Source organism: Bombus bifarius, unplaced genomic scaffold (assembly GCF_011952205.1).
Source record: "Bombus bifarius isolate JDL3187 unplaced genomic scaffold, Bbif_JDL3187 scf7180000008208, whole genome shotgun sequence".
Taxonomy (NCBI): Eukaryota; Metazoa; Arthropoda; class Insecta; order Hymenoptera; family Apidae; genus Bombus; species Bombus bifarius.
In genome coordinates this window covers 953,668-977,228 of record NW_022884511.1, presented here as the reverse complement: position 1 = coordinate 977,228, position 23,561 = coordinate 953,668, and the positions used below count along the sequence as shown (strand labels likewise).

At 34.4% G+C, this 23,561-nt stretch overlaps 2 protein-coding genes across 8 annotated transcripts in view; both read left to right on the top strand.

The window, feature by feature from the left end:
- Positions 1-23,561, top strand: part of LOC117210688 (neurocalcin homolog) — a 76,608-nt gene that overhangs the window by 21,501 nt on the left and 31,546 nt on the right. The window lies entirely within an intron of this gene.
- The window catches only part of LOC117210689 (neuronal calcium sensor 2), a 64,606-nt gene that overhangs the window by 21,334 nt on the left and 19,711 nt on the right, over positions 1-23,561 (top strand). Inside the window, exons 1-3 of one of the 7 annotated variants that reach the window (XM_033453947.1) lie at positions 17,106-17,241; positions 18,442-18,579; positions 18,741-18,835. The gene's annotated coding sequence lies outside the window, so the exon portion shown is untranslated. Of the gene's footprint in view, positions 1-2,220; positions 2,267-17,105; positions 17,284-17,548; positions 17,842-18,021; positions 18,203-18,441; positions 18,580-18,740; positions 18,836-23,561 lie in introns of those variants that run through there. The other 6 variants (XM_033453948.1, XM_033453951.1, XM_033453950.1 and 3 more) reach the window with 6 other exon arrangements.

Genomic DNA, 23,561 nt, shown 5'->3' with positions numbered 1-23,561 from the left:
GGTCTAAAACAGTGAATTTGAGATATTATGTATTCTCTTGGTTATCCAGTAACGAAGGAGTATTTATAATTTATAAATGTAAATTAAAGAATTAAATAGATGAAATTCTTTTCGTAATGGCCGGACAAGTCGACACTGATATAGATTCTTATATAAATTCTTTCCCTTATACCAGTTTTAAAAATAATTTGCGAGAATATTACTGCCTAGAGCCTTAGCCAACGAAGACAGTATTAGAAAATGGTTTTAGGAACTTAATACTTATATAATATATTGTGGTGTTGAGAACTTTATTAAGAATTCGATTATTTCATTTATAATAAGTACAAATAATTAATATTTAATAAAGTTTATACTTTTCATTTGATTAAAACTTAAGCTGAACTATTTCATGTAACTGTACAATTGGAGAAAATTGCGTAATTAATCCTTTTCTGGATTTGCAAGGAGATAGAAGAGAAAATGAGCAGTCGTCACAGTAGAGTTCTCCATTGTGCGCTCGGCACTTTTATGAACTAGAATGAGATCGTAGCAAAGAACTTTATTGAATTTAAATGAATTCATTTATATGCTAATTGACGAGGGAGTGTAAGCTAAGACTGAAGTTGCTGGAATTTCGGGTGTCTAAAAGAATCTTTAAAAAATTATTACACGCAACCTGAAATTTAGTAGCTTAATTCTTAATTCTCTAGTTGTATAATAATTTTATGAGTTCCATACGTCCACTATAACTTTTCGAAGATTTGTTTTTAAGATTTGCAGGCCAGAACGTTAAGTGATTTTATGGGATGATTCAGCGCTGACAGCGTTCGAGCCTCTCACAATCAGCGGTTCGATGAAACACATAATTTTAGCTGCCTAATGTTTTGGCACACATTGCTAACATGGTTTCTGACACGATCGAGAATTTCGAACTATTTTCGAATAAAAGCAGATTGTTCATAGTTTTATATCTTGGAGAATTTGAAACTAGTCTGTCAAGGTTTCGGTCATTTTTGTTCCCTAGTTTTCGTGTTCTGCCACTCTCAGAACGTGTTGTATCCTCAAGGTTTCAGATAAAACCATTCGACTGTTATTTGAAATATTTTTCAGTATCATCGACAATTTCAAAACTATTCGTGATGTTGGATGGATTTAAATGAAATACCCTGTATCTTCGGCATAATTTTAGTATAATTTTAAACAATCTGTGAAAGTATTGGTCTTTGCATAGTTTTACTAAAAAAGTTAATCGAACACGCCATGGGCAAATATTTCTATACAGATCTCTGTATAATTTTACAAATTGAAAAATAAACTTCGATTCAACTGAATTTCAGTTGAAATTACTCGTTGGCACTAATTAACTAGTTATCGAAGCACGTTAAGATAATTTGTCACTGTACGGCATGTCGCGTACGTTTCCTTCCGGTATTGGAATCGATTTCGGAGTTTAATTAACGAAGCTAGTTTGAATTCGGCTACAATTGATCTTGCCATGTATCACGGCCGTAACGACAGTCTTTTAACGAATAAAATTATAGCAAAGAATTTTTTAAAACCGCAACCAACTTCTGCGATTCGTCGTCTGAATGTACAACTAGATGCAGTGTGTATTTTAAGTATGAAATGGAGAAACATGTGATTGCAAAATATGTGGAAAAGAGTCAGCATGTCAGCTAACTTGCCGTTGTAAAAAGCTAGCGGAAAGAGGAACATATCCGCACGAGTGGTTCCATCAGTGAGCAGCGCTTTGCTGTGTAATACGCGAGATTTTTCATGAAAGAGCACGTACTACGTCTAATCTGAGGAGCGTTAGATGGAGTGATAGTTGATGACCAACGAACGAGTATTTTGCTTATGGTAAATTAAAAGCATACCGCAGTGTATACACGTGTGCTATCTATGCGGAGTTTAAATTAATGTAATCTAGTCTAACCATCTACATAGCTAGATACTTTGGCCTAATTTCAATTTGTCACTCCTCAAGTTTTTTGAGGAATATCCATGTCACTTTCTAAAGTAATTCTACGAAATTGAAGATATTTATATCGTTAATTTGCAAGAAAAAAGTGACACAGTTGGAAATCTATTCCCTAATCTAATCTGTTCCATTTTTATTTCGTTTCACAAGTTATAATTAAATTGCGGATATTTATGAAAACTCATATTTTTATAAATATGATTTGAAAAATGGATGCTTCGATACATCGGATATTTTACATACTTTGTTTGTTTCAGGTGTGCGGCTCAATACTGGCAAAATACGCGCAGAAAACCCAATAAGGTAGGAGATCATGCAATTTAATATTTCAAACTTTTCGTCATAATAATTGCACTTCATAATTTAATATTTAGGTACGATATATATGCGAGCGTGAAGTTGCAAAATATTTTACGCCGTCGTGTAAAATTTATTTATTTCATGCATACAAAATTTTCTACACACGCATAATAATCGTTCATAATCGTTAATCGACATATATTCAAAGACTAAAAATAACATACACATGCAAGGTGACTTTATTAATTGTGATAGTGTAAAACCACCGGAGAATTTTCAACTTTTGTACAGTTAAACTCTTAAAAGCTACTATTGTAATTTCATTTTATATAAATATTAATTATAAGTATGTAAAATATTAAAGTATGTTCCTTCTTTTAATGAAAATATAATACTATTCGTATAACTGTGAATTAATTTTATATAAATTTTTCTAAATATTCTTTGTTTTAATATAAAGCTTCGTTTAGTATAGAAAGCTGTTATAACGGAAGTTAGCATCTTGTGCTCGCTATGCATTTGACCAATAAGAGGTCAAGCAGCTCAATTTTTCGATTAATCGCTCTCACTGATCTGATTTATAAGTCCTTAGTTACCTTGGTAGCAAATACGTCATAACTTCACTACGTGTAGACTGTAGACACGTCATTGAGACGTAAAAGGATATTGATTTCTTAGTTCTCTTGTAACTGTGGCACATCAAAATCCAAATGTTATAATGAATTAATTCTCGCCTCTATTCACCGTAACCGCATCGTCACATTTGTACACATCATATCCAGAACTAACGTCATTCCACATGATGTTTACACGCATACGTGGATATGAATGCTGGGTACCTAATGAGGACATGTGCGATTGAGTTTATGTCTCTAAAACAAAATATACAGACGTAGAATAAACAGTTAAGTGAAAAGTATTGATTTCAACGTAATGATAATAATAATTTAACGAGTCAATTCAGTTAAGATTGAAATTTTCTTGCTTTATGAAATTATATATTTTGCTCTTTAGTACGTAGTAGTAAATACAAAGTTACTTTTTCACATTTTCCATATTCTGTGTGAAACATGGAAAGCAAGATAATATAATATAATATAAGATAGTATAATATTCATAATACAGAGGAATGGGTGTGTATGTATAATGTATATATGTTAAAACATGTATATGAAATTAATGATAAACCACCGAAAGATGAAACGGCGCATATGCAGATTGCATAAAAGAATTATTCGATACACATTTGTAACAAATATATGTTGATAGGATGTGAGTAATATTTCGAATAGAAATGGTCGTTTCAGAATGATTAATCTTCACAATGTTTGCACGACGTATTTCGAAGAAATAGAGCATACACGAAGTAACAAACGACAAGTTTCAAGAAAATTGGTCGATTTGAAAACAAAGTTTTCGACAACATCAAATGATACTAATTTGTCTTGTCGTGCGTTCGTTACCCGATTTTGTGACAAGTTTTATAAGACAGATATTCTGTTGACTACATCCTCCGTAAATGTTTCCATTCTACTTATTTTTACTCCTCCGCGTTCCGCGCCATTCAAACGTATACGTAATAGCGAAACGTGAAAGAGAGACGAATTCTCGTGCACAAGATCACCATAGCTATTCTAACACATCTACGTGTGTAATCCTATAATCGAGTAAAATGTATAAGCCCAATTATTTTCAATTCACTTGTCTGTATCTGTTTGAAAGCAATTTGAAATTCAAGTTGACCACTTGATCGATTACTATTGTGTCCTTTTCAATTATACTCAAAACGTTAAAGATATAAGAAAAGCGAAGGAAAAAATTGGAATGACACGTTGATACTAACGTTAAGTGGAAAAGTTTTAATCGTACTCTTGTATAATTAGTCTGAATATATTTTCTTCTTTATGACACGTTGCATAACTTTCTTTTCATGATTTAGTGTAGCTCGAAACTAGGACAAAGAAGTTCTTTCACACGTCTAGAAATATAACAAATATTTTGGATGCTTGTTATAATTAGATCGCGGGTTTTTATGCATTTATGATAAATTTGAAGATGCATATATTTTTTTTATTAAATTGTATTCATAAAAATGTGAAATTACATATACGTATCAAATGTGAAGATACAATATCGGCATTGTAATTATGTTTTGCGCGTTTTTAGTTGGTCGTCTTTCATTAATTAGAACAACCACTAATGTTCTTCTGATTGTCTGGAATTATTTATAGCACCTTTGTTAGGAACGATATATCGTTCCCTTTTGTTCCTGCTCGTTGTATAGTCTTTATTCGCGGAGAAGGAATAATGACGATAGAAAATTCGATTTGTTTCTCGAGCAACGAGGAAAAAGGTTGAGTAGAAGGAGAAAAGAGCCGCCGGTGTAAAGGTTAGGAATATGTCCGATGAGCGGCTCTTCGTGAAATAGTAAGCTAGGCACGAAGTTTGCCATCTCGTTTCGCCTCGTTTTTTGCCATTGTGCGCGCGTCACTTTCCTCGACTTGCCGGCGAAACGCTCATTGTTGTCTGAGCTTTTTCTCGTAACCTTTGTGGAGGGCGGCCGGTGTACATAAGCATGTAGCACACTCCCTATAAGTATAATACGTGCAATCTTTCTGCTACGTAGCCCTCTCTGTATTCTGCCTTCCTTTTATGTCCTGTCACCTCTGCCTACACCCCTCTATCCTTCTTTTAGGCCCAACGTTCATCCTGTAAACCATCGAGTACGAGCCAGAGGTAGAGAGAGGTCTCCAGGTGGGCGGAGATCGATAGAACCGCGACCCAGCTTTACCCTAGCAGGCCGGGGAACCTGGTACTACTAGTTTCCGCGATTCCTATGTACGCGATCTTCGTGTGTACACTTATATTACCCTTCATGAGTATTTCGACACTTCCAAATTATTGCAAATATACATATATACAATAATACATATTTTGATCTAATTTTGGTCCCTGACCTCATCTTAGCTAGTTATACGTATTCTTGGTAGATGTTGACAGATAGTGGTATGTCGTATCGACGAAAACAACAATTCATATCTATTAGTATAAATAAAGAGACAATTAGTTAAATGTGAATAAAACTTAAAGGATTCATAATAGAAGCGATTCTTGTTAAAAATTCCATGACTTTAGATCTCTGTTCGACGTTGCTTCGTCCGAATGTTTCTAGTCACATCCTAAAAGTTTATACATATTTTATGAAGCCTTAACTATTCATTGCGGGTAGACGTAAGACTAGAGCGATACAAATATATTTCTTATTTCAGCTTTTTAGCAGATCATTTTATTCCAGTTATAAGAAGAAGTAAAGAATTAACAGTAGAGAAAATATGGGGGAGAAAATACCAATTTTTTGATCAAATTGTACCAGGTGTTCAAATATTTATGATAGTCTACACATATACAACCGTAACAACGGTGTGTTACAAAATATAATTAGTGTTTCATACGCGATTTGCTTCCTTAACCACCCTTCTGTTATGCTCTGCAAAATACAGCTTTGTTTTTGTTCTTAACCAATTGTGTTATGTTTTACCGACGATTTTTTTCTACGTTTATTTACATCTTTACAACTCCGATCTTCCTATCGTTCAATGATTTCTTTAGATCGAAAGAAACTTTGTTTCTTATCGAACTGATAGAAGTAAAAATTGTAATCAGAACTCAAACCATTCGAAATTAAGTACCATGCAAAATTATCTGTGTTTCATTCTCGAAAACTGATAAAACTTGATGTTTGAGAAAAATATTTTACTGTGTTTTAGCAATTTTGAACTATTAAACCGGTTTAATTTAATATAATAATTAAGGGTTCGTTTTTCTTTTTTTGGAAAAGGTATATTTGTTTCTGCAATAACTTCCGTACCCAATTGCAGCGATTTTCTCGAATACTCACGTTTGTATCAAAATTATTATCACCCCTTCATAAAAATTTAATAATACTTTGGTACAATTAAATAATTCGGTTAGAAATAATTTTAATGAAAGAAATATAGCTATAGGTCGCCACGATTTCACGCACTACTTCGTCCCTATTTACACGATTCGAGAATATTCTTAATAAAAAACGTCCTCTTGAGCACGATCCTACTCACCTCGCATGTTACTATAAAAGATAAAAACGAAAATATTTTATATTGTGATATTAAAACTAGAGCGCGCTATAATTATCTAAAACTTTTAAAAGAAACTAAACTATAGTAGCTTTGTGAAATTATATTTGTTGCTATTTAGTATATAATACAAAATGTCTTTCTTCTCGATTTGCATAAGTCATTTAAGCATGCAAGAAGTTTACATTGTGTAGAATAAAAGAAGAAGAAATATATTTCATGTTGTGTGACGTTTGTCCGTTTTAGAACAGTACCTACCACGAATGGGAAGTTGGCGAAACAGGAAATGTTATTGTACATACAACCACCATCCTTCGTTTGTATTCTACGAGACTTTGCTGTTAAAATATTTACATTGCGCGCAATTGGTGCTGTTGTGTTTGGATATGCTAAAAGACTTAAGACCAGGTTTTAAAATAAAAATACGGTCGCTATTTCAAATGATCGATATATACATCTATTTACAATACTGTGACGATCATGAAAATATAAATACGACTGACTAAATATACGGCGATAGATCGATTACTTTAATATTATAATTGTTTTATCAAAAATCTTTTTGTTTAGCTATTTCGTTAATATTTACTAATATTGACTCAATTCGGATTAACGATCGAAACGTGTTTAAGAATTAAAAGATTCGATGATATTTACACCACTTGCTTTTAAGATTTTAACTCGACATTCTCTTGTATTTCACATGCCTCGTTTATATCGTACAATTTTAACATTTGTCACAACGTCGATTTCACGAAATTTCATTAAGCTATCAGGCTGCTACTACCGATTTGCCTAACGTGTGAATCATGTAATTAATATTTCTGCTTGATATGCAAAGTTTCTGCAGTTGTAGCAGCTGTCTTGGTAATTTAATCAACAATTACGTACGCTCTGTGTCACTCCCTAGTAACATTTAAAGTAACGTAACGGTAAGCGCAGTTATACAGAATGTTTTAGAATTAGTGATATGGACCGAAACGAAGTTGCATCACGATTATTCTATGTGAGAAAATCGATCAAAAATGTGGAGTGACATTTTTCGTGTAGAGATTTTTTCAAATAAATTTAATTTGTAACAGTTTTACTTCGCCAAATTCAACAAGAGAAACATTGATATATGCAAATGTTAAAAAATTGAAATTATATAAGAACGAAAAAATTCTGAGATTTAATGGAGCATACAGTGTGTAAAACTTTATTAGAATGCACTATGGTTTACAATTATGTTCTGCGTATTGTACGTTTGTAAGCGTTCTTCAGGGTATTTCCATTTTTCAAACGTTCCAATGCAAAAAGAATCTTCTCTTTGAGCGGTTCTCTACTCGTATTCAGCTCGCAGTACACAAGAAATTTGACTCCATAAGCAAAAATCCATCAATGTACGTCCAGGGATCATATTGGCTATTTTACCATAACGATCGATACAGCAGGGATATTGGTAACGTTTCTGAACACAAATGCAATAAAAAACTAGTCTATAGTGTACTCTAGTATCGATGAATTTTCAACATCGGTTTATTCAAGAACAAAAGAAGCATAAGTATCTTTGTACGAAAAGATGTTGCTTTATTAGTATTTTCAACTTGCCTTTTCATGTAGATTCATCCACTTTTAAATTATTATATAATATCAATTCGGAAACATCCTGTATATTATTCACTGGAGTAACTATACAAAAATAAAGAGAAGATAATAATCGTTATTAATCCTTAATAGTTACGATATCTGCAAATGTTGTCTGATAAACTGTGTCGAAAATGTCAAAATAAGAGCACTCTTGGGTTATTCTTCATTAGCGACACGCACGCACTTGCGTGACCACTAGAATGTAATTAACTTCACCTTTTTATTACACGCTCACACATATTTTTCGGTTTAAGGGCCGTAGCTTGCAGCCTATTTCTTCTTTAACACCTTTTATAGTTCCTTAAACTTTTCACACGTTACTTGAACATGGAAACATTACTTTGAATATTACCTTACGAAAATTTCGTTGAAATAATGGTAACATAACGAAGGATTAGAATTTCTTTTTAACAAATTAAAACATCTGTCACATTCTCCTAGGGATTAATATTACCAAAGACACTTGTGTATTTTTAGTAACTGCGAAAACAGAAGATTTGATAGTCATATTGACTGGTTTGGTAGCTGTAGCTTCGGTATCGAAAACTTGTATATATTTCGCTATACTTAAAGAATAATTTTGGACAGGTTTTGATGGTATCAGCCAGATGTCGTAAAACGTGCGATATATATATAATATTATGCATATATTCACATTAGGATACGCCAAAGTGATATTAATGTTTTATGTAGAGACGTAACTGCTGGCTACAAAAATCGATAATTCTGGGTTTCGAGCTGTGTCGCGTGAGGTGCACTCGTTACACTATAACTATCATCAATCTCTCTTTTTTTCTTTCCATTTCAATCTGTTTTCTCCCCTTTCTTCCTCTGTCTCTCAGCTTCTTGCACAACCTAAAGGTAAAGTGTATGATGTTGGATATTTTTTTTAGTCTATTACATTGTCGTCTGATAAATTCTTCTTCGTTAGTAACGTTAGTATTTATACCAAATTAACCTAGGAAGTAATGTCCATTTTATGAACATTAAAACATATTAATTTGCTACAATCTTCCGCTACTTCGTTTAATCAGCTAATGCACGTTGCTTTCTATTACTTTCTCCCTACTAGTTCTCTATTCTGGGAGCTTTTTAATGTTAGTTTCATTAAAAAGGAATATGAGTTTTGATTTGAAAAGACCTTCGATGTATTCTGCTTTCACAAATGTGTCTATCTTTTATCCATTTAAATAATTTTACAACATCTTGGGAAACTGATAATTGGGATGTATCTGATAAATACAAAGAACTGTATGAAGTTTTTAAACTGTATGAAGTTAACTTCCCATTTATTAATTTTCGTATCTTTTCTTTTTTCCTGTTCCAAGTTGTTTTACGTTTGTTCTACATTCTTCCAAAGCGTTATTTCAATATCATATTTAGTTTAGGAAATAATTCGAAAAAACTGTACCCAGTAAGACAGTGGACGCTTCTCTTCATTTTGACAGCAATAATATAGAGGGTTCTTTTTTTGGAATATGTGTACACCCTTGTATTCGTGTTCCGGTCTTCAAATTTTTTATTCTGGTTGTTCTACAGATGAACTGCTACTAAAAAAAAGAACCCTTTACTGTATACTATTGCTCAAAATAATGAGAAATGTCCAGTGTCTTATGTGTACAGTTTTTCCAAATTCGTACCTAAACTAAATAGGATATTGAAATAATATTTCACAACAATATTTAAAACAACTAGAATAATCCAGAACAACTATTACATGTTCGATTTTCAAGAAATAGGGAGCTGGTGAAATTTTCACTTGTTTGGAATTACTTCTGGGAATGTTTTTATTATCTTTATCATTTTAGGCATTTTCCGAGATAAATCATTATCTCTTTTTAAACGATGTATAACAAACATGTGTGTGTATATTTCGAAATGAACTTAATGGAGTTGTTGATATGTTCGCAAGGAGTACAACCGCCTCGAAATAGAAATATCCCTGAATTTATCATCCTAAATCCTACCATTCAGGTACTGAGTAACAGCAGCATGGTCATCCGCTTCGAAGTCAAAGTAAACATCTGTGTCACTTGATGAGCGCTTTTTAAAGACGGAATTAAAGGTTGCGACGGAAGAGGTGGATGAAAAGCAGCATAAGCCAATAAGAGATCAAGCAATATTCATTAACGAATTTACATTGTTGGTGAAAGTACACTGCTCAGAGTAATTAGAAGCTCGTTCTCCGATGTTACTTTGATTTTTATATCCATTTCTTGTATCTATTCATATTTTTCAACATTATGTTTCTTTCCCCCGATTAGCAATAACTTTCATTTTTAATACTTCGGTAATTTCATTGAAACACCGTAATAGACTTCCTTTTAACTAGAATTCCTCAGAGAACACTGGATATAAAAAGTAAAAACTCGATATAATTAATTGAAGTTTCATTTCGTACAAGCGAGATTGGATTACGTTTTATTCTTAGATTTAATAATTGGAAAAAAGTACACCGTAAGTACATCTAGGAAGAGGTTAAGTAATTCCATTTTAACGAGCAGATACTCCCACCGCAAAGTGATAAATTGATTGATATGCTCGATAATGATTTTTTGACACCATTCAATGCTCTTCTGTCGCGTGAAAAAGATCTCATGTCCAGATTTCCTTCTATGCGATGAATTATGTAGTGATTCATGTCTAACTTCGTATCAGAGAAACTCTCATTGAGTTACATTTCAATGGAAAATAATGATGTTATGTAAGAGAGAAAATGATAACGTGCAAATATAAAGTGAGATTAATAATATACAGCGTGGCTCTCATTTCTTTCCACAAAACCATGCAAGCCATATTCTATGAGTAAAATAGTAGCATAATGCAATTTATCTAAAGTTTCCTAGTAAATTTTGTCACTTGTACTTCGCAGACATTGAAGGATTAAATGATTGATGATCTACTATATTCGCTAAAATATTCTATAAAATTGTATGGTTCTGCAACGTAACATGGAACTTATAAGCCCGCAAATCCTGTATATTTAGGTCAGCAAGCTCGTCCAATTTTCAAAATTTGAAATGAAAAATTTATTTCAGTGTAATTTGCGATTTTTTGTATAATCACTTACTTAGTATAACTTACTTTGTATCACAGTTTTATTATTTGGAAATAACCAGTTCGTTCTTATTTTTAACAATCAGAAATTATTACAAATCGTTAACTATAGGACAAAGCTTTTATTTTCTATAATCATGATATATCTTTGCCAAAGAATATAACGATTTTAGCAAATATGAAAAATGAAAAATTAGTGTACACTAAACACGAATACCGAACGTCTTTAATAATTTTAAATTCTTAATGAACTTCTAAACCTTTAAAGTTACGAATTTACGATGAGTCTTAAAGGTTTTTGAAGTCTTAAAAGACTTAACGTTTTAAAGTCTTTTTAAAGAAAAGCTTATTCCGAAATCACTCGTTATTTTTTCCTTGTTCTTTTTATTCAAATATTTCTATTAATTGAACCTTCTAACTTTCGAAAGACATTAATTTGCTTGAAAAATTTTCACAATTGTAATGTTTAATTTTTATAATCGTGTTTCATGTAAACACAATTAATATTAAAGTGTCAGTGTTCTACTAAATGATTATAAAATCTTTAATGGATCGCAGTTAATTACGTTAATCTCAACTCGGAGATTGAAATGGTTTCACCGGGTCAATAGAGATAATCGTAAATACGATCGATGTACGGGCCGCCACATTGATGAAGCGATAAGTGAAAATTCGTGCACTCGTTAAAACGTAGAAATTATACGATTAATATGACGTTATAGCGATTCCTCGCTCTAACAAATAATATTCGATATTCAATTAGATGGAAGCGTAATTTGAACATCATGTAAAAGAAAATAATTTATGAGTTTTACGAATGACGTGAGCGTATTTGCCAACCAAGAAAAGCACGTTTCAACGAGATGCATAAATTTATTAACGAGCTCGCGTGCTTCGACTAGTTGATGGAAAATTTCCATTGTGGAAATTGCGCACTGCGTCTTTCGTAGGAAAAAATTAAATCTTGCTGATTGGCCAACTCAACTGGAGAGAGTTACTTCCGAAAATGCACTAACGAGTTCTTTTTCACGATGAGCAGCCCACTCGTGCAATTATGGGCCGCGATTGGAGTCCTTGATCCTTTCTAGTCGATATGTCGCAAACAGTCTCTGGTCCAACCTAGAATAGACAAACTACGATTCGCCTCGTAATGAGTAGCGCTGCTTGCTAACCAGTGACTGAATTTCAATGAAGTGACTAGAACGAAATTCTGTAGATATTATAGTTAAAGTATTTTACCTGAGCGGAATTATGAATCTTTTATTGAATACCTATTATTTCGATAAAGCTAAATTCGATAGAATGACATTTTGTACATATGCATCTATTTACTCATACAAAATAAAGTTTTTTATATTTAATCTGTTTTCTATCTGTGATTAATCGATTAAGCAATTCCGACTTGAAATAGCGTTCAATACAACATCGAATTCGGGGAAAAAGACTTATTGTGGAAATTCATAAAATAAGAACGAATTGACAACAATGATCTTCTTTAATTGATATCCGACACTTGTACGCGTAGCAGCTAGTTAACGGTAAAAGTTTGATGATATTGGTGACCGTGTGACACGCGAAGGGATTTTAGTTGCCCTTTGAAATGCCGGGGGTCGTTGCAGGCATTATCCAACTTGCCGATCTTAATTTCTTCTTACGACGAGCGCGTCAAGGCTTTCACCTTCCTTGCAAGTGGATATACATAGGTATATTGTACGATTTCGTACGACACGCGACCTAAACTCGCGTTTCACCACGATAAACACGAAAATAACCGGATTGTACGCTACTCGATATGCATTTTTCGTGACGTCACGAGATTCATCTGTGCCTAAAACTTGCTACGTTCAACACTTAACGTCTGCAATTAACATACACGTTTATACAACACAAGCTGCTACAGAAGCTTAAAATAATGAAGACGATCGATAATGTCAGGTTGTTATTGATTACGCACAATTTTAAAAGCCTGTTTCTCAATGGTGAATATATTGAGAGTTGAAAATCCTTGGTAGTGGAATTTAGGAATTTTCTATTCATTTTTTAAATATAAAAACTGCAATTACACGTTCTTTTTTTACTGTAGAATGTTTTATCGTTTGTGCAGAACCATAGTGTTGTAGCTATAGAACTTGCATAATTTAATGTCGTATCTGTGTTTCTTGTATTTCACACACTGTCTACATGTATGTCTACGACCCCACTGTGATGGAATTTATCGGTAATTCATCAATGCAAAGAATTTCACTTGAACTGTAGCACTTCTCGAAATTCTTGTTGAATTTATCGACAAGCATTTGAACCTCATGTACGTATACGTTGTTACATTAACTCAGTTCAGTTCAAATATCTCCAGTATTTCAAGGAATAAACGAAAATATTGCAAAAATTCGTTTTATCGACCTGTGTCCGATATTAAGATTGACGATAATGGAATAGCAATTCCATAAATAAGAAAGATATGTTGATATTAAGGTCACTATAAATAAATATTTAAAAAGGAGTTTAATTGTTGTATCGATTTTCCTGTAAATAGAATTTAGCTAATAATTATGTAAATGGGAAATGTACGAATTCATTCCGAAAGTACGAGATTATTCGTATCGAATTGAAAAAATATTAAGTGAAAAATCGAACGAAATCCGGAAAGTATTTTTCTTCGTACGAACGTTCTGGATTACGAAAGATCCAGATACGCGAGATGAAGGACTCGACTCGGTGTTTGATTGCGTCCAACGTACCTGACTCTTCCGGATGACCGACAGGTGCAGATCCATATTTATCAAAAAATTACAAGTAAGACGATTTTTATTTAAATAAACTAATACTATAATTATATGCTATTACATAGATATTTAAAAAATGCAATGCTACATTGAATAATTCCCTTCAGCGACTATGTCACGTTTCTTCCCGGTTTTGAAAGTTCTCCTTATAAGCACTGTTAGAAATCAGTTTTATCGAATTAATCGTTACGATCATTGACTGAGACAAGCAACCGGTAGTCATCGGTAATTGTGGCCACTAGTCAGAACCACTGATGGTCACGAGTAACCAAGTCTGCGGACAACCTTAAGACAATGCATCATTGAACTACTTGCGATCCCTAGGCAGACCGCAGACGTAACCAATCATCGTAACCATTAATGGTCGCGATCGATTTTGTTTTGAGCACTGGTCACAACGACCAATATGATCGTAAATTGCAAAATCAGTTAACATAAACCGTAAGGGAACGTTAGTTATCGACAACAGACACTTACAAAGGTTTCTCATTGAAGATTGTTAGGAGAACAATCTCGCTGCTGGTGACAGCCGTGCATTCTTTGTCACATCAAGTTAAATGGTTTTTTAACTTCTGATAGTTTTGAAACAAATATAGAAATCGTTCTAAAACTTTTTATAGGATTGTACGTATTGTAGGCACTTAATTCGGAAAGTTCTATCTCACACGGAACTGTGAAGTTCTCATCTTAATTTCCTGTACAATGGAGCATTGCTCACCTCAATTACAACCAACTTGTTCGAAATTCAGCATCTTGTTCTTCTCTTTCACGTTTTACTGTACATTTCTGCAGCACAGTTATCCAGAAAATTTCTTCAGAAATTTCTCCAATCAGTTAATAATCATCGGCTTCTCGTATTTCTTAGCGTCAAAGTTAGTTAATTTTAAATTAGGAACTTGCCAATTCATTTGAACATATTTAACTGTAACTTATTATTATTACTCTTAATAACAATAAGGTTTCTCGCAGAAATGGATCCATGCAGGCAATTATTTAACATTATACTCGCTTATCTTCCAGTTCGATCATTAATTTGACACAGAGGATGCTGAGAAAGCTGTGGTGCACTGTAATTGTTGTGATGTTCCGGTATGAGAGATTAATGGACTTGAGCGCAGAGTTGTAGAGAAAAATAGAATTTCTATATTATTATCAAGAGATACTTGATCGAAACTAAATTAAATATAATGTCACGGCAAAGGAAATAGTCAATTTAATCAAAGATTACAATAAATTGATAAAAGAAGACAGTAATTTAATAAAGAATAATTCCGTTAAGAATACATTGAATTTTGTAACTGCTAATGCCTCGCTTCTAAAAGAAATAATGTATTTTAAATCATGTGGAAAATTTTATTCTACTCCATTTTTCGCCGAAAGCAGAATGTACGCTGAGCAGCACAGCGGTCAAATGGCTTTGGCTTTCACGATAATAGCTGCAGGGGCTATTTCATCGCGATTTTTGACAGTAAAGGTATTGAAAGATATGTTAAGCACCAATAAATACAATAAGAAGAAGGTCAACTACAATAGACAGCTAAGCATCTAGCTAAAAAATGTAGAATACTTGGCATACTTTATATATGCGATTTTGCGTTAAAGTTTCCGTATTACTGGAACATTTATCTAACCTGGCCGATATTTTCTTATGGATTTAAATCATTTTGGAAAATCTCAACAAATTTGCACTCTCAATTTTGCAAAAAAAAAAAAAAAAAAAAAAAGAAAAAGAAAGAAAGGGAAGGAAAGCGTCATATAACAAAACTTTATTCCATATCTTCACGTGAACTCATGATCTTATCGATTTCATCGTATTTACTACGACATCTCATATATGAGAATCTTATAAAAACTCAAAGATGTTCAATGATAGCAGAGCTATAAAAGTTTTATGTTCGCAAAGAAGATTTATTGGTTTAGAAGTATGTAGAGAAATGACAGTACGAATTTATCAGTAACGCAACGAGCACGGTCTTTGTTCGTTTTTCAACGCTTCAATTTGCAGAACGAACGGATGCGTATACTTCTTGTGGTTGCTCTCAAAGCCAAAATCACGCATACATGTTATAGACAAAACGCACAATTTTCTTCCCTTCTTTCAGAGAATATAAAGAGTGAGAAACAATAGCGACTCTGTCCCAGTCGATTTCAGTATCCATGACCTGATTACTCGTACCTCGTATTGACGTTACCTACAGTTTTCACTAACGAGTCGTTAATCGATATTAGTACCATTTTATCGTTTTAAATTCACAGCATTCGAACAAGCGGTCTACCAGCTCAAAGCTGACTCGCTTTAATCGGTACTCATTCAATAAAGATTTATTGCTACGTTAAATCCTCATGCACAAAGGTACATTCATTCCAAGAATTTGCGAATTCTTCGATCTTTAACAAAGAGTGAAAGGAGAATGTGTAATATTTCGAAATTTACTCGGAAGCGTATTTACATAAAAATACCCGCGTTTCAATTATATCACTGATTATGGGATTTTATATTTAATTCTGAGTGCATAAATGCTTTGTCAATTGCTTGTTTTACCCGACTGTATTATTTGTAAAACAAATTTAATAATTTAGTCATTTTCAAGTAATAAAAATTAATAACAGCAAGCAGATATAAAGATGTAACAAGAAGGAGTTATGAATAATTATACACGTGGATGACTAGTATAAATATTATCTGTGTACACGAAGAAAGAGCAATTTTCCAGGGTCGCTAGCTTTATCTATTTGTGTAAATGGAAAAACGCACTCCTAAATGTCAATACACCGTATGCGTTAAAAATTGAACGTCTATGTATCGTATACACTAAAAGATGAACTCGTTGTATCCATGAAAAGCATAGAAGTGAAAAATATAAAACGCGAAACCACGAATACTACACATTTGTCGTTCTTTGGCTACGTGCAGTTGGTGAACGGTTCCACGAACAGTACTTTGTTTTTTTCTGTGGCTGTTCTCCCGCCAAGAAATCAGTGTATGAGAATTTAAAATAAAACTGTGCACGTAATGATGTAAACGGCGATGAGCACGTAACAGGAAGGAGAAAGATATAGAAAGGAGGAGAAGAAGGAAAAGAAGGTAACGAAGGAAGAAAACGGTAACGTAGCGAGCAGCGCCGTCGGTGGTGGATGCGGTAGAGGTTAGAATAGCGGTGGGTCGTGACGGTGGTGGAGGCCGCCGTTATGCTGTGGGTGGGATGCGCGAAGTTGGGACTGGGGGTTGGTGGGGAACGGACAAGGAGAAGGTGGGGGCCGGGTGGCAGCGGAGGCGGCTCGTTTAGCACGCAGGATCAGCTTCAGGGAGAACCTCGCTTCGTCTCTTTTACCTCGCGCTAGCTAGTAGCTCCGCCGCATTCGTACGTGCTACCAAAGACACGCGTTCGATAGAGTTGCGTATAGATCCATAGAGATTTCCTTTCAAATCGTTTCTGTGCGTCTATTTGTTCTTTCCCCTTCGTACTTTCTTCTCTTTACTCTTTCTCCTCTCTCCTCTATTTTACCTCTCGCTTTATCCATCCATCTCTTTCGTTTACCTTTCTTCTTTTATGCTTTTCCATTCACTCGTCTACAATTACTTCTCCCTTTTCTTCTCCCTGTAATTCTGACTTTTTTTTTTATTATTATCAATCACTTTTCCTTCCTTCTCTCTCTCTCTTTCTCTCCCTCTCTCTCTTTGTCTGTCTGTCTCTTTCTCTGGCTGTAACGACACGTAAAATCAGGAATTATGGTTCGATCGCTGTAAGTGCGATCAATTTCTGTACGTATGAGCGTACAATGTCGATGAGTCGGAAGAAAGGACAACGAATACAGACAGGAAGCGAGAGTGTTCGTTGTGTGTCCTCGACGATGATCGTCACCTAGAGAAGCGAGTACGCACGCTCGTTCACGGAGAGACAAAAATGAGGCGCGTCAGGACGTTCGTCGGAACAATCGACGCCGATGTTGTTGTCGTTAACGTACCTTCACAGACGAGTACAAAGAGAATAGAGTGAGAAAAGGGGAGAGATAAAGAGAGAAGGGGTGGGGGTGGGGGAGAGGTGGCGTCTAAGCCGCGGAGTACTACGGTTTAGGTTTGGGGTAGGGCGCGATAGTGGTATGGTTCCCGTTGACGTTCGAGTGCCAGGCTAATTGCCTTTGAGACTTGTGTAATTGTTCTTGAAATGGCGAAAAAGTGAACGAACAGGGCTAGTCCCTGGTGAAAAGAAGGGAAGAAAAGACGAAGGAACAGAGATAAAGGAAACCTCGAGTGTACTCCTAGCACTTCTGCGAACAATTTCAGCTTCGAAGAATTCAGAATGTAGAACAATTCGGACTGTCGTAGTATCTAACGAAAATAGGGATGATTCTCGGTAAATTTGAATCTTATCTTTTCTTATTTTCTTCCTTTCTTTTGTACGGGACTCCTGATCGTCGGAACGTTAGATCGGAAAGAGGAGATTGCCTGACCGCGGCTTATCGACGATGCATAACCCTCCCGTGCTCTGTTTCTCCTTATTCCGTCTGCCCTCGATGTCGTCGCACATTGCCATAAATACTATTCAAATTATCGAAATAATATAATTGCCTTTTTTTAATTGGTCGTTCACAGGATGCGTGAGTGTTTCACGTTAGCCGAGTCGTCGGTAAATTATGCGTGTACATAGAGGATAGCGGAGGGGATAGGCGAGAAGAGTGGAGACCAAGTGTCGTAGAAACTAGAATTCGGTCGTGTGTTGTGAAAAAAAAGGTGGGTGTCTTTGAAAACTGCAGGAAAAAGCTACTCTCATCGGTTCGTCAGATTCGTTATTGCATTACTCACTGGCCACAGTTTCAATTCGCGTGCACGAGTTCGCGTATTTACGTACGTACTTTACCTACTTTACCATTTTATCGTGTTATCTCCACAAGGGTCCGAAGTATCACGAAGGAGAGAAGCCTGGAATTGCCACGAAACAGCAACAAGGTCTCGTGCATCGTAAAACTGCCTACGTAGATCGTAGCCGGTAAGATGATTCAAATTATTTCCAACGGCTTGCAAAGCAACAGACTACAAGACGAACCTACCGCTTTAACGTATGAAATATCATCGGGTGAAACGAAAGTAATTGTGTGTTCATTCTATTGTTACTTTGGTTGCTTCGCCTAACCACTATTGTTTACCCAGGAAAGATCTGTATTTTTCATTATTTTTACAAAAGTATAAATTTGACGTTAATTAATTGTATATAAGGAAAATTGAATTGTGTGTAAGGAAAACAGTATTGATATTATACACATATCCATTTTATATTATCACGTATCTATGTTTCTATATTTATTGCCTCATTAAACATTTCTGTAATGAAATATGTTAGATAGAAATTGTCACCTATTCTCGTATCTAGCAATAAAAACTGATGTTATCGTACAAGAGATGCATTCGTATTATGAATATTTTATCGTCACGCATATGTATCGTAGCTTGTTTGAGTATTTCTCTACGAAGCATGCCTTTTTAAACAACCTTTTTTTACTATGCAGATTGTTCCATGATTATGCATAATAATACCCTTTTACTTATAAGAGGGTGGCGACGAGCCTAAAGTGTATATTTGCTCGCAAAGCCGTTGCAGTTCTAGATAGATCGATATATTACTTTGAAGAAAGTCGAGGCGTTGCTAGTTTGATTATTGTAGTATAACCGAATTCTTAGAACTGTTGTCAGATACCACGAGAGAGATACTTTGTATACTATATGTAATAATATGTATAATATATATATAATGGTATATATAATACCATTAAACAAAATATATCAAAAACGAATTATACTTAAGTGCAAACTTAATGTAAAAGCGATTTAAAAATATTCCTTCTGTTCAGTTCAATCTCCGGTACAACTTACAGTGCTTATCCTTGACATTCCAATCAGTTTCTATGCTATGAACTTTCGATACAGATGACTATCTGTCACAAATCGATCTTGAATAATTCATCCCGGCTTCGCAGTCAGGAACTGGGTACCTCTGAAATTACCGTCGTTCAGAGTTGCTTACAAAAACAGAGGGAAGCATAAGTGACTTTGATGGTGTTTCTGATTGTTTCGTACAGATTTACGATGAAAGTTTAATTCGGTCATAAACTTGAAAAATAAAACGATTACGTTAGAATAACAAAGTATTATTAGAATCAGCTAAATTTTAACATTTTAAAATTCATCTTGAACTTTAGGCAGAATAACCAAGCTTGTTTATGTAATGAGACATATATATATATAATAACGAAAAAATATGGTCAGGTTTACGATGAAAAGATACTAAAATTAGGATAATGACTCGAGTGACTCTGTGGTAGGATTGTTTGTGTCAGCGAGAAGGTAGCATACATATAAGAATTGTTATGAATCGTTTAATTGTCTTGTGAGGAAATCACGAAACGACGGGCCTTTTCTGCTCGTACTATTTAAACTTGGGTAATGTGGTAGAAGCAATAAGACGATAACGATAAGATGATATCATCTTCAGCGGCATTATATTGAACATTTCGTCAATTCGATGGCAAAGTAATCCAGACTCGTGAACACCGTTTAATATGGTTTAATATCTGATCGAAATCGAATTGCTCGCCGAGCAAGAACTCTCCGCAAGAGCAAATCTCTCCCGATTTCTCCTGCCTCGAGAAAAGTAATCGGACACGTACGATATAGAATCAACCTAGATTATGGAAACGATTGCCCAAAGTAATTGCGTCAAAAATGTTTGTTTAATATGTCCGTCCACCTAACAACTAACTTCGTCAGGTGAAATTTCTGATATAGATGAAAATGTCATATTTTTAATATTTTTCAAATCAAACGAGTGCCTCGTTCAATCCAAAAATAAAATTGTTACGAAAAAGAACACCTCGTGATATTTCTTGTATAGTATAAAGATTATCATTGAGACTGGCACAGAAAGAAATCTAGCAATTATGTAATACCGACCGGATTGGAATGGCATGACCAGTTTTACGCCTTCTTTGTTTGTATCAAGCACAACGTATTCCGAAGACGGTATACTTGAATATGTATAAATGCCATCGACATCGTTTCTGTCGCTCGTGTTCTAGATCACCTTTAACGTCCCGGTGCCATGGCGTCTATTAACGTTGAATAACGTCAACTTGTGCTCGTTGGTGAAACAAGCGAATGACTTCAATTAAAACATTACTTTTATAGAATAACTACAGATAAAATTAAGCGGCCTAAAAGAATCAATTAATGATCGATTCGCTAAGAGTTTGCGTTATTGTGTTAAGAATTTATTAATAAATGTCAATTATTTCACAAATAGAATACTTTTGGTAATTGTAAAAGACAGAAAATCTGCAATGCTTCATTTTGGTCAGTTTGGTATCTCAAAGTTAATGAAATATACATATTAAATGTAGTCTAATCATCTTTTATCTAGAAATTTGTGTCTTTAGGTATACATACAATCTTTCGTTTAAATATATAATGATCTATATACGTGTACATTCTAATACAAAATTGGTGAAAGGAACGTTGCTACGCGATTCAAAGTAATCTTAAGACATAAACCTGTTTTAACAAAGCGGATTCTTTGGTATTTAGATTGTGATTGATAGCAAGTACAGAATGTGTATTTTTGTTCAGGAAAGACGTTTACTCTGGCGAAAAATCTTTTTATATTACCATGAAGTACCACGCGTTCTAAAGTTAGTCGATGTTCTCAAAGTCAAATCATAAGTCGCCTTCACAAAAATAGGTCGAATATAAGGGAGGATAACACCTATATGCGATCAAAAGCTGAACATTGTGCGCGATGTTGAACTAACGGCCACCCATTCATCGACATTTCTCGTCCTTTCTTGACATTTTCAGACCTTCTAAGAATGTTATGGAAATCTCGGTTGCCTTTCTTGAAAAGCAGCTCTACTTATCCATTACAACCAGTATTCAACGAATCGTGTGTTATACGAAATTATTCAGTTCATTAATGGTTCGAAATTTTGGGAGAGACAGTTATTTTCAAATCAAAAAAAAAACTCACGATCACGAGTTCAGTTCTTATATTTTATGATCCTATGTTTACATTTTTTCTTCTTATCTTTGCTCATAGAATAAAGAAGCCTAGTTTGACGGAAGAAAACTGGAACAGTTTATATATTGTAATATTGTTTTTGTTTTCATTTTTACTTTTATTTCCCATGTGAAAAACATTTTCTCATATTTAAACTTTAAAATTCCTTCCTTTTACCGAGAAAATGAAACATTGAAATTCTTTCTTATCTGTCTTTTTCACTCGATTTCCTTCTCAATTCCAGTCCTTTCATACTTTCTGAAAAGCTGCGCATTCGTGGATTCATTCACATACTTTTTTTCGATTCGGTAAAGAGTGATTCCTGCAGAAATATTCTTATTCTTGCAGAAATAACAAGTATCGAGCAATTAAATTTTCTTTTTTAAAGGGTTTAATATCTGTTACTGTCTTCATATTTATTATCCATCAACAGAAACAAGATCACAAATAAATGGCGAAATTAGTCATTCTATTTGACCTGCATATGTTCGAGCATACATGTACGGCTATACCGCTGAAAGGGTTAAACGTGACGTGAAAAATATGCGACCGCGGAACATGCTGGCAAAACCGCGTCACTGTCTGCAAACAGCACTGCTATACTACTTGTAACAAGGACCTATCTACGAACTCGGTGCATGTACCGAAGAGGTTTCTCCATTCTGACTCCAAATTGGCCATTATGCCAATTATGCGGTTAAAAAGTATCACGCGCGCGGAAAAAATGCGGGCATATGGAAAGCGTATAAACATCCCTTCTTTTTTTGTCGTTAACAAACGATTTACATATTACAAATGATAGAGGCTGTATGGCGATAAAGGTTCCGCTGATAGAGAAATCTACTACACGATTTCAATTCTGTTAACTCTCTGATACTAGAAATCTGTTTGTTTTCTAAAAGAAAATTATCAGCGAGTATTTTTACTTTCCTAATCTCTTTTTTAAATCGACGTTTAATGTCACAAGTCACGTGTACACGACAACGAAGATTGTATTAAACAGAGCTCTCTGCGTAATTTTCATTTCGTTAATTTCTAAAAATGTACGTTTGCATAAACAACCGTGCTATAGTAATTATTCGAAATAAATAGAAACGAGACTCAACTACTTTGAGTTAGGAGACACGAAATTGTTACGTACTGCGAAATAGACTGAGCGCGAGATAATTTATGTATTACACATAGATTTGTATTTCTTTGACAATTTTACGGGCTTCTATGATTACTTACCGAGGCGTTTGCGTGTTAAATCTCTGCTCGCACTTACAGTCACTTGATGTTTTTCCGCACCAAGGCTTCCCAGGTGTTTAGAAAAAAGCATATGCAGCTCGTAATGAGATTCGTAATTGCACTCTCCTAGAAAGCTAGTGCGTGTATCCAATTTTCGTTAATAATTGCGCGAACGTCATAAAGTACATAACAAACAAAATCGCCGGAAATTCAGACAGAAATATCGTTCCATTGACAAAGCACTTTTGTTAAACCTCTGAAATTTTAACCAGATTTAATGCGATATAATTTAGAAATTTTTATTGATTTTTTAACCTTGATTTATGCTCTATTAGTTTAATTGTATTTAATCCGGCAATTGTTCGTATCTCACTTTTTGAAAGTAGGTGGACAGAATTGAAACAACTAAAAGCTGTGTCTTTCTGGAAACATCAGATTC